This window comes from Agelaius phoeniceus, chromosome 6 (assembly GCF_051311805.1).
Source record: "Agelaius phoeniceus isolate bAgePho1 chromosome 6, bAgePho1.hap1, whole genome shotgun sequence".
Taxonomy (NCBI): Eukaryota; Metazoa; Chordata; class Aves; order Passeriformes; family Icteridae; genus Agelaius; species Agelaius phoeniceus.
This window is the reverse complement of record NC_135270.1, coordinates 45,630,836-45,646,941: the sequence shown is the minus strand read 5'-3', so window position 1 is coordinate 45,646,941 and position 16,106 is coordinate 45,630,836. Positions and strand designations below refer to the sequence as shown.

Below are 16,106 nucleotides of genomic sequence, written 5' to 3'. Positions count from 1 at the left end.
CTCTCACACTGTGATTAACCCTTTCTCCCACCTGTGCTCTTTCCTGCATTCTAAATAACCCATGGAGAGATAATCAGTGTCCTGATTAGAGGATAAACAGATATATGTATAGGAGTGGGACCAATGTCAGCAGCAATTAAGAAAACCGCAAATTGCCGTCTCATTTAAAATTTTTCAATTGTACTTATCTGAAAATTACTCTCCTCAAATAGTCTTTAAATATCAAAGAATCACATAATAGTTGGGGTTGGAAAGGATGTCTGGTGATTATCTATTTCAACTCCTCTGCTGAAGCAGGTTCACCTAGCCTAGGTGGCACAGGATCATGACCAAGCAGATTTTTAATGTCTTCGGAGAACAATTAGTTTCCAAAATTCTAAAATTTGACCCAAGTGAATTCACTTTATCTATCTATCTATCTATCTATCTATCTATCTATCTATCTATCTATCTATCTATCTAATCTATCTGATATTTGTGAAATTTTACACTAGCTTCTTTGACATGTTGAAGTCTGAACAACTTTAGTCCTGCAAAGGAGCATTTTATTAATGCTGATTGAGAGTGAGCCACAGATGAAGGCTCAGTTCAGAACTGTGTTACTGTAGTAAGAGGTTAGCCCAGTCCCAGTCTTTATCAATCTTCTCTCTTAAAGAAAGGATAGTTATGCACTAAACCTGGAAGAGAGACAAAGCTCTTGCAAAAGATGCATACAACAGGGAGTACCATGCATTTTCCCTTTGGTTCACTGGTATTCACTTGTGATATTTTCTTCTGCTAGAAGAATAAAGAATTAAATAAAATTTATTGTGAGATTTTTCTAATGATTTTACCTTAATTTTGAGACATTTACCTTGAGAAATATTAGAAATGTTGCACATTGTATTACAATCCTCTGCATATTTTCCCCTTTTTTTTTTCTTATGCACCTTAAATAAGACATAAAAAAGAGAAAGACAAAGAAAAATGAAAAGAAGAAGGAATCTGTATATCTCTATATAAAGGGTTACTCAAGATACTTAGGGGTATAAGAGTTATAGTGGTACTTGGAAGAAGTGAGAGTAATGCTGGAATGTTATGAAAATATGGAAATAAAGGAAGGTCAAAGGAACTCTTTGAGTCTTAGATGGAGTAAAGTCATAGCAAGAGTCATAGCAAAGATCTTTTTTCTGCAGTTAGGGTCTATTTTATCTCACTGCACTATATGTATTTTAATGTTAAAACATTGTCTCAGATGGCTAAGGAATATAAATCCTAAAATTAATCTTTCTGTGATAAAGAGTTGCCAATGATATTACGTGTCTATATGTTGAAGCCTGGTCAAATGTTTCACCGCCAGGGATGTCTTTTTCCCAGCAGGATTTAAGTAATATCAATAGAGCAAGGTAAGTACATCAGTGTCCTATAACATGCTCTGGTGAAACTATTCAGGCTGCCAAACCAATGCTGAATATGTGGGAAATGTGTGCTTTTGAAAGCAACACACAAAAGTAATCAAGAACCAAGAATGCCTTTAGTTATATGCAGCTGGGGAGTGTGCTCAGAATGAGCATGAACAATCTGCAAGACCAAGGAGGAGTCCTTGTTTTTCTTCATCCATATCATTGGCTGGGCAGGCTCTGCTCCAGATTGTCAGATTGCATCAAACATTTCAGCTTTAATAATGGCAAAGTTCATTAGAAGGATATTTCATCAGACTAATAAAAGAGCCCCTTCTTCAGCAGAATTTTTCTTTGATGATCAAGAAAAATGGATGCCCCCATAGAACAACTTTCAGGGATTAGCCTGATTGGCAAAGGGAAGGAGTGTGGAAGAGTCAAGATATGTCTGATTATTTATTAATAGCAGCAGACAGCAGGAATTCTTGTTTGCAGGACACATTCTCATTCTAGCTAAGAAAAGATTTTTTGGCAAATACATTTTCCTCTTAAAATATATATTGACATTCTTGTTCTTATAAAATAAAGAAAGATGCCAACATTGCTTTTCAAAACACTTGTCTGGAATATGTTTGAAGCTAAGATAATAGCTGCTTTGCAGGGCTCAGCTAAAGCAAATATTACATTTTTATTAAGTTTATTCCCTGTGTATATTTATGCATTCATATAGAAGCTAAAAATTTAGTACATCATAAATACCTGAGCTGGAAATAGTACAGTTTGGAATTAAATCAATGCATGTTTATTTTGATCCCACAGGTAAATTAATTAGTTAACTTCAGGAGAGTATTAAATAATTTTATTTCATAAAGAAAAACAGAAAATATTTATATTTTATATAATAAAATCTACACATTATTTAAATGTTGTAAAAAAATTTCATCTATGTTGTCAGGCATATAGATGTGGAAATTATACCTACTTGCTCTAATGAACAAAAGTGTGGCAATAAAGATCCAGTTTAGCTTTTAAATGGATGAACATTGTCAGAATAAAGCCTATTACCTTATGCTTGATGCTGATAAAATATTCTTTGATGTTTACATCTTCGGCATTTATCTCAGGATTGTATACTCAGTATAAAATGAAGTTCACAGCAAAGTAAGGTGCGAGTACTTTTGCAATAGGGAAGCATTTGAACACTTTACCTCTCTGCTGGAACTCCTTAAAATTTTGTAAGATCAGGATTTTGCCTGAAAATATAAACATTTTGACCAAAAGGGTAAACAAGACAGAGATAAAAAAAGTCTTAGGAGGAAGGAGAGGGAGGAATGACACTGTAATAATGACACCAACCCTTTTGAGAAATATGATGTCTAGAAATCACCCCTTCATATTATTCTCTTAAAGGTGGGAAAACACTTGCCATTATATTAGAAAGTCAGATTATTCAATAGGTAGGTCAGATTTTCTCTGATCTTCCTTAAATATTTAAGAACAATGCATGCAAACATCTATCTGTGTATGCAAACCCACAGATTTGTGCTACGGAAATAATTTCATGAGCATGAATTTTTTGGGGGTATGTGTGGTAAACCACTTCACATCAGTCCATGTCTAAGAACCAGATTATATTTTTTCTCAAGTGTAACTGCTCGGCCAACTGCCAACACCTTAAAGCATCACACCTCTTTATTTTGCCATCTTTCCTGTCAAAGTGCATTTTTCTGAGTAATTGACATAAAGACATACATGCATAAATACATATATGTGTATGTGTGTAACCATAGAATATTTTAGGCAGCTATAAATATTTCATATCAGTATTTTAAAACATTGCTTTCATAACAGTAGGAAGATCCCAAACCAAAAACATCTGACTAGATCTGTAAACAATTTAGTTGCCTGGAAATTTTCAATGTTTTCAATTTGTAGTATTCAGTAATAGTGTCTTTTTTATGTAACACATATAAAAAAAGTTTAGAAAAAGTAATTCAAAGTTAACAGTTACATTTAAAAATTATAATAACTTGGAAGAATTTTTCAATATGAGGGAAAATGCAGCAATACATCAAATAAACTAGAATAAATAAGGATCATGGCCAAAAATATCATAAAATTAGACTGATCCTAGAAAAAGTTCAGCTCATACAAAATCTGGCATGCAATTATCTGAAAAACAGATAATATCTAATGATATAAGTACTTGGAAAACAGTCATACTGGAACAGACCATGATTTAAATGTAAGGTCAAATGTACAGAAGTTTATAATGAGATACATTTTCAGTGAGGAAAAACAAAACAAAACAACAAACAATAAGAATGTTACATTCAAAAGTGTGAGAGAACTGTTAAGTGAAAATGCTGCACAGGTCAAAAAGGGGTAAATTCTTGTACTACTAAGTATTGATGAAAATCAAACAACACCAAGGTAAATATAACTTTTGCTTTTTGAATATAGCATCAGGATTTGTGCCACCAGGCTTACAAGTACAGTTGAAGAATATGTCTTTCTGAGAAACTATAATAGAAGGTTTGCTAATATATAAGAAAATGCATTTGTCAAATATAACTTTCTGTATAGTCTTCATGTTAGAGAATTTAAAAGGTACACAGTAAAAGTTATACTTAAACATTAAAAATTGATAATAAAAAGAGGAAGGGAAAAAAAGGAGAAGATTCAAAAATATATTCTTTTGTATTTGATGAAGATTTTAGCCTGCTAAAATGTTTTCTAAGATTGTGTGGTCAGAATGTTTTCTTTGGAAATGAAAAAGGGCTCTCTGAATTTAAATCACACAACTGCATTGCTTCTGCAATAGACATAGAAGCTTCAGAGCTTACATTTTGCAGTCCATTAGAAATGTTGAAATATTTCACCTTGAAACGTCTGTATTAATTCTCTTCCTCCACTCCCCCTTCTTCCCAAATGCATTAAAAATTCAAGAAGTTTGAAAGCAGTATTCTTGTGGCTGTGCAAAAGCTTTTATTGGCAGCTTTTGTATTTTCTCTTTAGCAAATGGATTTTTAAAATCTTAATGAACTCTGGATTTGTGACCCACCGCATTATTTCTGCTAAAGAAACAAACCATCTGGACAACACTTCTGTGGGTTTATTTGTATTTATTTAAATTAACAGCAGTGTATGTCATTTTCAACCATAACAAACTCTTTCCATTCAGGTGAATTCTCTGAAGTCTTTAAATTTTATGGCTTGAAGCATTAAAGCTATAGTGAGCACGTTGAAACAATTACACTGAAGTAAAGATGATCATAAAACCAAGACTGTGTGCCTCTCATGTGAAAAGCACTCCTGGAAAGAGAAGAAGAAAGAAGGGTAAGAAAGAGGAGAAGAGAGAAAGAGAGAAAGAGAAAGAGAAAGAGAAAGAGAAAGAGAAAGAGAAAGAGAAAGAGAAAGAGAAAGAGAAAGAGAAAGAGAAAGAGAAAGAGAAAGAGAAAGAGAAAGAGAAAGAGAAAGAGAAAGAGAAAGAGAAGATGCTGGCCAAGGCAGATGGGACCAAAGTGTACTACTATATGCAACTGAGAAGAATACATTTTAGGAATGTTTTGATGACTTTTTACTTAGAATGAGGGTACTGACACAGAGTTAAGAACTGGTAAGGTAGTGCTGTGGGTACTTCTTCCCTTTATTTAATCTTCAGTTGTGCCACATTCTGAAAGTTTTCCATATATTAAGCACATGGATTTAGTACCCCTTTTCATGTTGTCTCGTTTTAAAAGGCAAATGTCTGCCAAGGAAGGTTGAAACCTTCCTGGGGTGAAAAGACAACAGCTCTCTCCAAATTATCATGACTTCAAAAATTACAGGGCTTCCAGGCAAAATATGGGAAAAGGAAAAGCATTTCTTTACTAGACTATAAATATCTATGTAACAAGACAAAACAAACAACAAAACAAACAAACAACAACAAAAAAACCCCACCAAACAAAAAAAAAAGACCAAAAAACCCCACCAAAAAACCTGAAGTTTCCCACCCGTTAAGCAGCCCACAGCTGGCAGGAGGCACTGTTGGCTCAGGCGAGGCAGAGACGCAGCTGTGATTCCCTCACTGCTTCAGGAATAATCATTCTTAAAAGGGAGCAGGAAAGTACAACACCCCCCAGTTTAGCCACGTGGTAGGGTTAAGCTCCACTCATGTGCACATGAGCAGCATCCAAATGAACACAGTGGGATTAGTTCACAGAGTCTATCAGTCAATTCTTCTGCTTCCAAGCCTCTTCTGTAATCCAAGCCCTTGAACATTGAAAAATTCACCTATCACTCATCAAGTGACTTTTCCAAAATAGATGGGATTCAAATGTTGATCTGTTTCCACAGTTCAAATTATTTCCTGGGCTTTCTGATGTGTTTTGTGTCTCGATTTCACCATCAAATGCCATTATAAAAAACCAAACTGCCTTAAATGGCAGATGCAACATGTTTCTTTAAAAATTAGTATTTAGGTACTGAGATTCCTGCATTTCTGAAGGCAAGGCTTCACTTAAGATTGGTCTCTACTCTCAGTCCTGCATTTTGCTGGTTACTTTACAGGTTAACAACTGTTGCTGAAAATGCCCATAAGTCTGAATCTTGAAAAAGATTTAAATAATCTACTTCTTCCAGTTCAACAAAAAATAGACCATTCAAACCCCTTTTTGCTCTACAGAAGGTGAATTAATCACAGAAAAAGAATAATTAGATGCTTTGAACCATCTTCCTGACATCTTTCATTGTCTTTGTAGTCTCCACCCAATAATTAGAGCTAGTCCTTCTTTTGCTAGAAAGGTGGTAGATTAGAAAGACCAATGCAAATCTATGCATTCCTGATGGTGGAAAGCTGCTTTCTTTGAACTTGCAGTGAGATATCACTTCTTCTCACAGAATTTCCAGTATATATTCATAAGTTTCTATGTTGATTTTTTAGAGCCATTTGCTAGCCAGAGCAGATGTAAGGAGAATATTTTGAATTTCTACCATTGGCGCTCATATGTCCCTTGCAGCATAGCTTAAAACTATGAATTTTCTAGATACCAGGAAATTAGGCACTGACCATTGACAGAAATTTTTTAGTTTTTCTCTTTTTTCCTCAGCAGCCCTATTTAACATTCAATAAATAAAAATAAAGATTTTTGGGAGAAGTGCTTTTTTAATTTGGTAATGAAAAAAACAATTTCTTCAGTATTACTAAATGTATATGATTCATTTATACAAACAAATGAAACCGCCATACGCATAAAGCATAAAGCTAATATTTCTTGATGTGTTCCCTAGTGTAGTCACTACTTCGTGCTTCAAATTAACAACCTTTCACATAGTCACTGCCAATATGCACAGGGGTTTAAAATGAAATGATTTTTATAAACATGGAAACCAGCAGAAATGCTGTCTTGAGGTAACAATAAATTTAAAAAATTAATACACTGAATCCTAATTTCATGCCCATGACTGCCTTTTTTTTTTTTTTTTTTTTGTGGTTTTAATTAGTTGATTTGACTTTGGTTGATCCTGTCTTTGCACTGAGAAGAATACAATATAATATAATAACATAATATAAATAAAGTTTGATGTCTGGACTGATTTTTTGCTATCTATGACCTACTCTGCTTTCCCACAGGCATCTCACTTAGGACTTTAGGTCTTGGCCATAAATCAAAATTGGCCTTCATAAAAATATGTATTCTAATGATGGGAAGATTCCCCATTCCACATGAATTCATATTAGAAGCCTTTCTCCAGGGAAGATAGGAAGCTGAATGATCTTCAAGCTGAAATGGATGAACTGCAAATGTTGAGGAAGGCATGCCAATGTTTTAAGACTACAGCAAGACTTGGAAGGAACAGAATGAGACTTACTCAAAAAAAAGCAATCTGAGACTTTGGACATTTAGAATCTTCCTTTAGGGAGAAGCCATCACAGACTTACAAAATGTGAGTGTGTATGAGTAAGAAATATAAACCCTGATATAGTCAAATTAAGTTGCTTATCCTTATAAATTCCTGAATCATCTTTACTACTCAAATTCAGACTCCGTTTCAGCTACAAGCTCAAAACTTTTACAGCATTTTTGATACTTGAAACAGTCTTGAATCTAAAATAATTACTTGGTGTAATCAATGATTATTTTGCTGTGTGTTTTCTCTGACTTGAGAATGGATGAGGAAGTGCATTGAAGCTACTGCTTCATATACCTTATTGCAATATTGTATGATTTCAGTAATAAACACCAGTATATTATTGGAATGCCATCAGATTTTGGTACAGGGTCAGAACATACAGAGTCCTGCAGTTTCCTTGTGACTCAGGAAGGGACCCCCAATAGGGCATGCCTCATCCCTGGAATCATCATGCCTTTGCCCCACCCTGGCAGTGTTCAAGGCCAGGTTGGAGAGGGCATTGGGTAATATGGTCCAGTGAGAAGTGTCCCTGCCCATGGCAGGAGGGTTTGGAACAAGGTGATCTTTAAGATCCCTTCCAATCCAGCCACTGTGTGATTCTATAATTCTTCGACTCAAGGTAAGACTCTGAGGGTAGGTATGGCTCCTGCCTCTATCTATGGTTCTGAACTAATAAGCTTTCAGAAGAGAATACACTTTTTCTTTTATTAACTCAAATTAGATATGGGTTGAAGTGGCTGTAAAACAGCATCAGAGAAGACTAACAATGATGAGCTGTCTTACAATCTGTATGATCCTTAGCTATAGTTCTAAATTGAAATAGGAATTCGAGAGGAGAAACAAGAGCTCTGACACATAAACAATCATTTTATTCATGGTTTACAAATGTGTATACATGTTATACATTATTGCATCATAAAAAACCCCTATCTTTAGTAAGAAAAAAATCTGCAGTTCAAATGAAGAAACTATCATGCTTCCTGGCTAGATATTGGGCTACAACTGCAGCAGATCAATAATAAAGTTTCAAAAAATGAAAACTCTTGGTGTCTATCTCTTACTGTTCTCCTCAGATAAAAACTGCTGATTAAGAGTTTGACCTAACCTTTCTTACCCATGTGTAAGAAATGAGTATTTCAAGACAAAGACTCCTCAGGTAAAAGGTGCTACAAATTGTCTGGCTCACGAGCACCTTGAATCAAATGCAATTATATGGAGACATGAAGATAGACCTTAAAAGACTCTATGTCCTGAGCATTCTGACCTTTTGGTATGATGGTTGTCAGCAAGCTATAACCCAGCACACTCACTCAAGTGTCTGTGTTTTGGTCTTTCTTCATTGCTGACTTCCATCAGCTGAAACATCAAATGCTTGCCCAGAATGCTGCAACAGTTATGTAAAGCTTTTCAGGAAACATCACTTCACACAGATGTTTAACCTCCAAGCCCTGAAGGGATAGCTCTGCCAGTTGCCAGGCTTGTCAATTAATTTTACATTGACAATCATGCTAATATAGTTTGACACAGACAGGTTTTGCAGCTAGCCAGCCAGATAAACAAGGTAGATGACTCCAGTTCACTGCAAGATACATCTGAACACATAGCACACCACAGCATGTGTCTCATAGGTAGCACTGCCCAATTTCATATCAAACTACCATCCCAGATGATCATAACTACCAGTAAAATAATTTTTTTGCTCACCTGAACACTCTTCCCATTTCTTTTGTGGTCATATCACCACAAATGTGTTCAGGAAATATGAATATGAAATATAATATATATCTGAATACTTAGCTTACAAAATGAACTGCCAAGCAAGATAAGTACAGCTGAGATGTCCCGGAAATAAGTTTATTGAACCTGATGCACCTCATTAAAATTCTGTCAGCAAACTGGAAGCAGCTTCGAGAAAAAGAACAGATATATAGGGTTTGGAAGGAATTATTTACAAGAATACCTTAAATAGGCTGGATACGTGCAACTGGGCACACTAATGCGAAAGGTGTGATGAGGATGTCATAATTGGCTAGAATTACCTAAAAAAAAAAAGCAAATACAACAGTAGCTACAACGTGAGAGAATAAAAGTAGATATTATGTTAAAGTAAGTAAGCTACACCAGATTCAAAAAAATATTTTAGACCAAAAATACTGTGGACCAGTTGGCCCAAGATAAATAAATTGATATCAACTAGAGCATTTAGACAAAGACTGAATACAGCTTCAGTCTGGAATCAAGCATATATTGGTCAATGAGTACCTTTAAGGTGTATGTCCTTGTCTCTACCTTCAAATTCTGTGAAAATTATTGAGAATTATTGGTTTTGGGTTTGAATGAGATTGAAAACTGCAGGGTAAAAAGAGCTCTTGGAGGGTTCTGGTTTTCTGTTTTCTCCTTTCTCTTGCCTAATGAAACTGAATTAATTCTAACCAAAATTATCACTTTCAGAAAATGTTTGAGCATACATAAAAAGGTTTAATTTCCCTTAAGATGTTAAATAACTATGAGTGTAGGGAAATGAGAAATACTTTCCTTTTGTGAGACTGCAGAAAAAAACCCGGAAATTTTAAAACTGAATATTATGATGAATATAAATGAGCCTAGTGTAAAAGTTATGAATTAAAACATTAGTCTTTGATGCTTCCAAACACTAGTATACCTTTATGAATTTGACTGACAGCCTGATTTTGTCCTAGTTTCTCATGGTCATTTAGTGCAGCTGAAGGTGTAAGCTACAGCATCTTTGTGTCTATATACTGATCATTATGGAAAGAAAAAAAAAAGAAATATGACAGGATAGTAGAAAGCCTCGCCTAGTATTGTATGTTCTGCATGCAAGAAAGGCTTTTTTATTTCTGCCTGGGCAAACTGCTGCAATCCTTAACCATAGGGACAATCACTCCATAAGTGTCTTGAAACATCTGTATTTCATGCTGTAAAACAGAAACATGACTTTCTTAAAAATAATTTTACCACACGTAGGAAAGTCAGAATTATAATGTAAGCAAGTGGCCCTTTGGCCAGGGGTTAAACAATTGAGGACTGCATCAGTACCGGATGCACATCAATGATGATAACAACTAGGAACAGGCAGTAACTTACAAAAAGAAGATGCTATAAACAAAACCATAGATGTTTCTAATGAAAATACTGGTTATATGTGCAAATATCTTGTTTCTGTCCCATCTTATCTTAGGCCATAGACTCCCTGGACAGAGACTGTAGTTCTGCTTAACTCTTATGCATGGTTTAATCCAGGGGACAAGGTCTTTTGTAGCCTGTCATCAACAATGTTCAGCAACTAAAAAACTGCTGAAGCACTTACAGTCTCCATAGTTCTCAGCTGTGATAATGATAGCCCCAACTTTAACTTTTCAATTATCCAAGATAATGAATGATGTCAAAGCCCTCATCTACAACATGTTCCTGAGCTGCAGGTTGGGGCCATTTATTTTCACAATACAGTTCTGGTCTTTATCTCATTTGTTATAATGATGATGATAACAACAAAAAACAACAATAACAAATTTAAAATAAGCATTCTATTTTGTTATTCTATTTTAGAAGACCATTTATCTTAGTAAAATTATTCTGCAAATTTGGAGAATAACTCTTTGTCTGAGAATTGTTTGCAAACCATTATGTATAAATATAATTGTTTTTCATTATGTTTGTTCCAGGCAATGCTAAAAATAAGGGAGAAAAATTGACAAATTCACAAGCAAAAATTAAAATTTTTGTCTTAGGAAATGATGCTATGAACTTTTCTGAAAAAGTGACAGTGATGTTTGGAGAAAATCAATTAGTCACTATTTTAATATAGATGGAGAGGGACAAGTGTGATTGTGTTGTAGACATTAAGAGACATAGATATCCCAGCTACACAAGGGCAAGAACAGAAGTTTGCTGATCAGCGGTGATGAATGGGTTTGGAGAAGATATAATGTAATTGTTTTGTGACAGATCATTTAGAAGAGTAGAAGAATGGAGAAATCAAAATTTTCTGGAAAATAATAGATAGTCAGAGGTTAGGCTGGAGTTAAGATAATATAGGTCAGACATTACAACCTGTGCACCTGAAAAAGAAAGGAGAATAGCAGTCACTATGAGATACAATCAATTTTTTCATTTATCAATGAAATAATATTTTATTATATAACTAGGTACTATTTTTTTGTACTCAATGAATTGTTTGCTTATATTCATATACAGTTGGGGAGATTGGGCTTTCATCTACTTTGATATTCAAAGAGCAAAATAAACTATAAAGGTATTTAAGAATCTGCATTTTTGTTGATTAGCTGTGAAACTTTCAAACATTTGTGGTCAAATGCATTATTCGAGAATATTCTTTCAGGTACAATGCATTAGACAGTATAGTTTTGTAATGTGAACACATAAAAAATTATATGCAGTCAATTAAAATAAATACATTTGGAATATAGATGCACCATTGGATGTTACTTCCTCCTCAAGGCTCTCCCAGCTGTCTCTTTGTCAGTCCATTATAATATTCAGTCTTCTCTCGTGGCTAAGAAAAAAAAGCTGAATATTTGTAGTTCAGACCATCAGACAACTCATAGGATTTCCATGCACTAACCGGTAGTGAGCTCTGAGGAGCTTTAAAGAATCCTCTGTCCCTGGTAAAGAAAGGCAGAATTTGTTGCACACTTGTGGATTTCTGCCATCTTTTTCAGGGAAGAGAGAAGCTAGGAATGAATTGATGAGAAGGAAGTAATAAAAGTGAAATGTTTGTTAAGGAAGCTTGGTTTTCCTTTTGTGCTTCTGTTTTTAGGAGCAAGCTTCCTACCATGTCTAAGAAACTAAACATTAGAATTAGAAACTTTCCCTCCTGGGGTCACTTTCCTTCTCTCTTTTATTCTTTTCCTCGTACGAGCAATGAATTTAAGAAACCTCTGCCAGGCAGATCTCTAAAACTCTCATCATTCTTATAAAGAAATCCAGTGTTGGCAAGTTCTGACACTGGACAAACATGTCAACAAACATTGAGAAAGTGCTGCCTCCAAGCAGCAGAGCACACTAGGGCTGTGTTTACTCAAGCTTGTCGCTACCAGGCTTCATTAAGAGTGATGACATTTTTAAACACCATCTCTGTGGTACTATGTGATACAAATCAAATCCAGCAGGCACACAAAGGCCTTTGTCTCTGCTCAAGACTTGTACCAACTTCTGCTGTTAAGGATATGACAACATTTTCTGGCTCAAGGAAAAAGACTGCAAGGAACTGATCCTAAAGTGAACCAAGTGAATAGAAAACTTCTCTTTTTATATTGGTGGGGTTAGATTTAAGTGTTACATCTCTTCTCCCCACCTGCACACAGAAAAATCTGAAGTTGATATACAGAAGGCACAGGGAGACATTTAATTCTAGAGTATGGATGTGACCACTAAAATTATTACATTTCTCCTACTGTTAACCAGAAGGCTACTTACTGAATCTGAGCCTTCCTTTTCAAAACAAAGAAACCCATCTTTCTCCTGCAACAGCATTTGCCATATTCTTGTTCAGTACAAGCACTGCTTTACATGTTTTTCCTGTAATCTAATTGAAAGAAATTCTTAAGATAGAGATGAAGGTCATGATTATTTCCATTCAACTTTAAGCACATATATGCCCAGTATTATGATATTTAAGTGTTTAAAATGTGCATATATGTTGAACAGCAAGTTGATAGATTCATCCACTAAATGTACACTCAAAGAGATACTTTTAAAGAAGGAACTATATTGTAAGAGGATGGAGATGACTCACTTTTTCTCTGGAGAAGGGGACCAAGGTGAAATGAATACAATTCCACAAAGAATAAATAGACTAGACTAGATTAGACTAGACTAGACTAGAATAGAATAGTTCAGTTTGCAGGGACCTATAAGAATCATCTAATTCACCTGCCTGACTATATCAGAGCTGATCAAAAGTTAAAGAACTGTTGAGGACCTTGGCCAAATACCTCTTAAGCACTGACAGGCCTTGCTCACCTTTCTAGGAAGTATTTTACCCCCTGTTGCAGTGTTTGACTTCTAAATGTCCAGTCTCAACATCCCGTGAAACTGCTTTGAACCATTCACACAAGTGCTATCACTGGATCCCAGAGAGGAGAGGTCAGCACCTGCCTCTTCACTTCCCTCCTCACAAAGCGGTAGAGAGCAATGAGGTCACCCCTCAGCCTCCTTTTTTCCAAACTACACAAATCCTAAGTCATTAACTGCTCCTTATAGGACATTCCTTCCAGCCCTGTCACCAGACTTTTTGTCCTCCTCTGGACACATACAAAGAGTTTCACATCCTTCTTAAATTGTGAGGCCAGAATGGCCCACAGGAGTCAAGGAGAGGCCCACCACTGCTGAGTCCAGTGGGATAACCATCTCTACTGAGCAGCTGTTTGTGCTGGGTTTGATGTACCCCAGGATGGAGCTCACCCTCCTGGCTGCCTGGGCACACAGCTGACTCACACCGAGCTGCTGCCAGCCAGCACCCCAGATCCCTCTCTGCTGGGCTGATCTCCAGCCACTCCTTTCCCAATTCATACCTATGTCCAGTTTAACATAACAGATAATATAATAATTATTACTGTATAATATACAAAATATAAAGTATGCTATTCATAATGTATAAAAATTCATAAAACATGTGTACCTACACTGTGTATGCATTTCTACCTGTTACTACATTATCTGCAAGGAACCAGTATGCAGGCTTCCATTTACTGGGCTTTGTGAGTAGAATTCTTAAAAAATATAGAGGTCTTTTTTCCTGAGCAGCTTTATTACTAGCAATTCAAAAAATGTTTTCAAGTGAGAGTTTTAAAATAGCTGGAAAAGTTGGAAAAACACTTTCTAAAAGTGAATTACAGAATTTATTACAAGTCCAGAGAAAACAAGTACATTTACAATGTGGAAATTACATAGGCTGGTGTTTTCACACATATGTGCCTCTGGATAAGAGCTTTAATTCCTATTTAGGCACTAAACCAGAACAAGCATGTTTTCAATAGAAGCAAATTATAGCAAGGCAATTATATTGGAAAACACACCAAGATAAAACTCTCTAGCAAGCATACATTACATAAAAATAAAAATAGCAATCAATGGCATCTGGATTGATATGTACTGATTCCCTTTGAAAATGTAAATACACATCTAAATCCCTAACTTCAGAATTTAGGTATGACTCTGAGAAATGCCTTTAACTTGACACATATATTTGACTAGATCTTTATGCAGAAAAGCATAAACTTACATGCTGTTTATTTTCAAATGTATATAAGTATAATGTATATGGTTTGTTACTGACTGATGACCAAAATGCTTAAGCTAAGATACTTGTAATGGAAACTCTATTACCAGTGCATGGTTACATGAAATAACAATTTTCCTATTGAAACATTTCTTCCAAAAGCATGCAGATTGCTTGCTAACAGTTAGGAAAGAATTAAAAAACCTTATGTAATTTTTGCAAAGAATTTGGCTTTGCCCAGATTTCAGTAGGACCAGTGTTTGAATTTTGATGTTGCATGAAACATCACCTGTCAATGTTGGTGATTTTTGCTAAACTGATAAAATAAAACTTTATCCACTATTTGGCAGTTATGTCCTTACTTTGCAAAGGCCTTTTGGTATTGTTGGCTTTTGGTTTTTTTGTTGGTTGTGGGAGGGAGATGTGTTTTGTCTTGTTTTTTTCTTCTAAGTACACAGGATTTAGTTTTGTAAGTTGTCATTCACTGATGGGATTTACTCCAATTCTATATTGGCAGTTAATTTCATTGTTTCATTGTTTTTTCTTTCTATATGAAATCAAGAGTAGTCAAATGTACCTATTTCTAAAAATGCATTGGAGAGAAACAGCAGGGGGAGGAAAGAAAATCTACAGATATTTAGGGACCCAGTAACAGAGTAACAACCAGCAACAATGGAAACTTTATGGGGCTGCACTTTATTAACTCTGTCCATTTCAAGCTACTAATAATTAGCTGAGCTCAAAATGATTGCTTAGCATTCAGCAGGGAAGGTAGCATTTCTCCAGAAGGGACTTTGTTATTGGAGACTGTTTTTATAAATGCATAGTTTCCTTAATTCCAGTATAATGATCTTTCCTGACTTAGTTATTGTTGTTTTAAGTGGCTAAAATAAGCACTCTTGTTCATATACTTTCAAATGAAAACATGAGTGTTCATGGCTTTATATTACTGAAGCTTTCCCTTATTGCTCCTACACACCCCCTTTTCCTTCAAACTGCACTCTCTAGGTACTTTGATAGTTTATACTTTCTTCTCAGAGTGAGGTGTTGTAGTAAAAAAGTTCCTTTGGCAGCTACCAAAACATGTCCCACTGACTGTAACCTTTAAAAAAGGAAATGCTCCATGGAGCTTTGATTGTGTAAACAGCATATTCCGTCCTGAAAAGGGGACACCGTCAAAGGAGAGATTATATATAAGAATGTATATATTTTTTACTACTTTTTATTTTGATACTTTGAGGTGCCTTATTAAGAATTCTGTGCTGTGCACTCATATTGCTAAGATAAATTACCACTTTTTCCATGTGTAAGGCTGTTGTGAGCAGAAGTGTGAGAGATGCTGGTTATTGTTTTGAACTCGATTGTTTCCTATATTGGCTGAAGTCAGAGCAGAGCAGCTATTGTACAGGGGCTGCAGGGAAGTGGAGTTCTGTGCAAATTCACCATTGTGATTGATAAGGACTGGGAATCTGAACAGAATGGAGTGAGACACACAAGTAGGTATTAGTTATATTCAGTGTTTGCTAAGATTTGGTTTATATCTACGAAAAACACTGGAAACGTATCCA

General features: G+C 35.4%; 1 long non-coding RNA gene across 1 annotated transcript in view; it reads right to left on the bottom strand.

The window, feature by feature from the left end:
* The window catches only part of LOC143694238 (uncharacterized), a 126,117-nt gene that overhangs the window by 47,484 nt on the left and 62,527 nt on the right, over window positions 1–16,106 (bottom strand). The window lies entirely within an intron of this gene.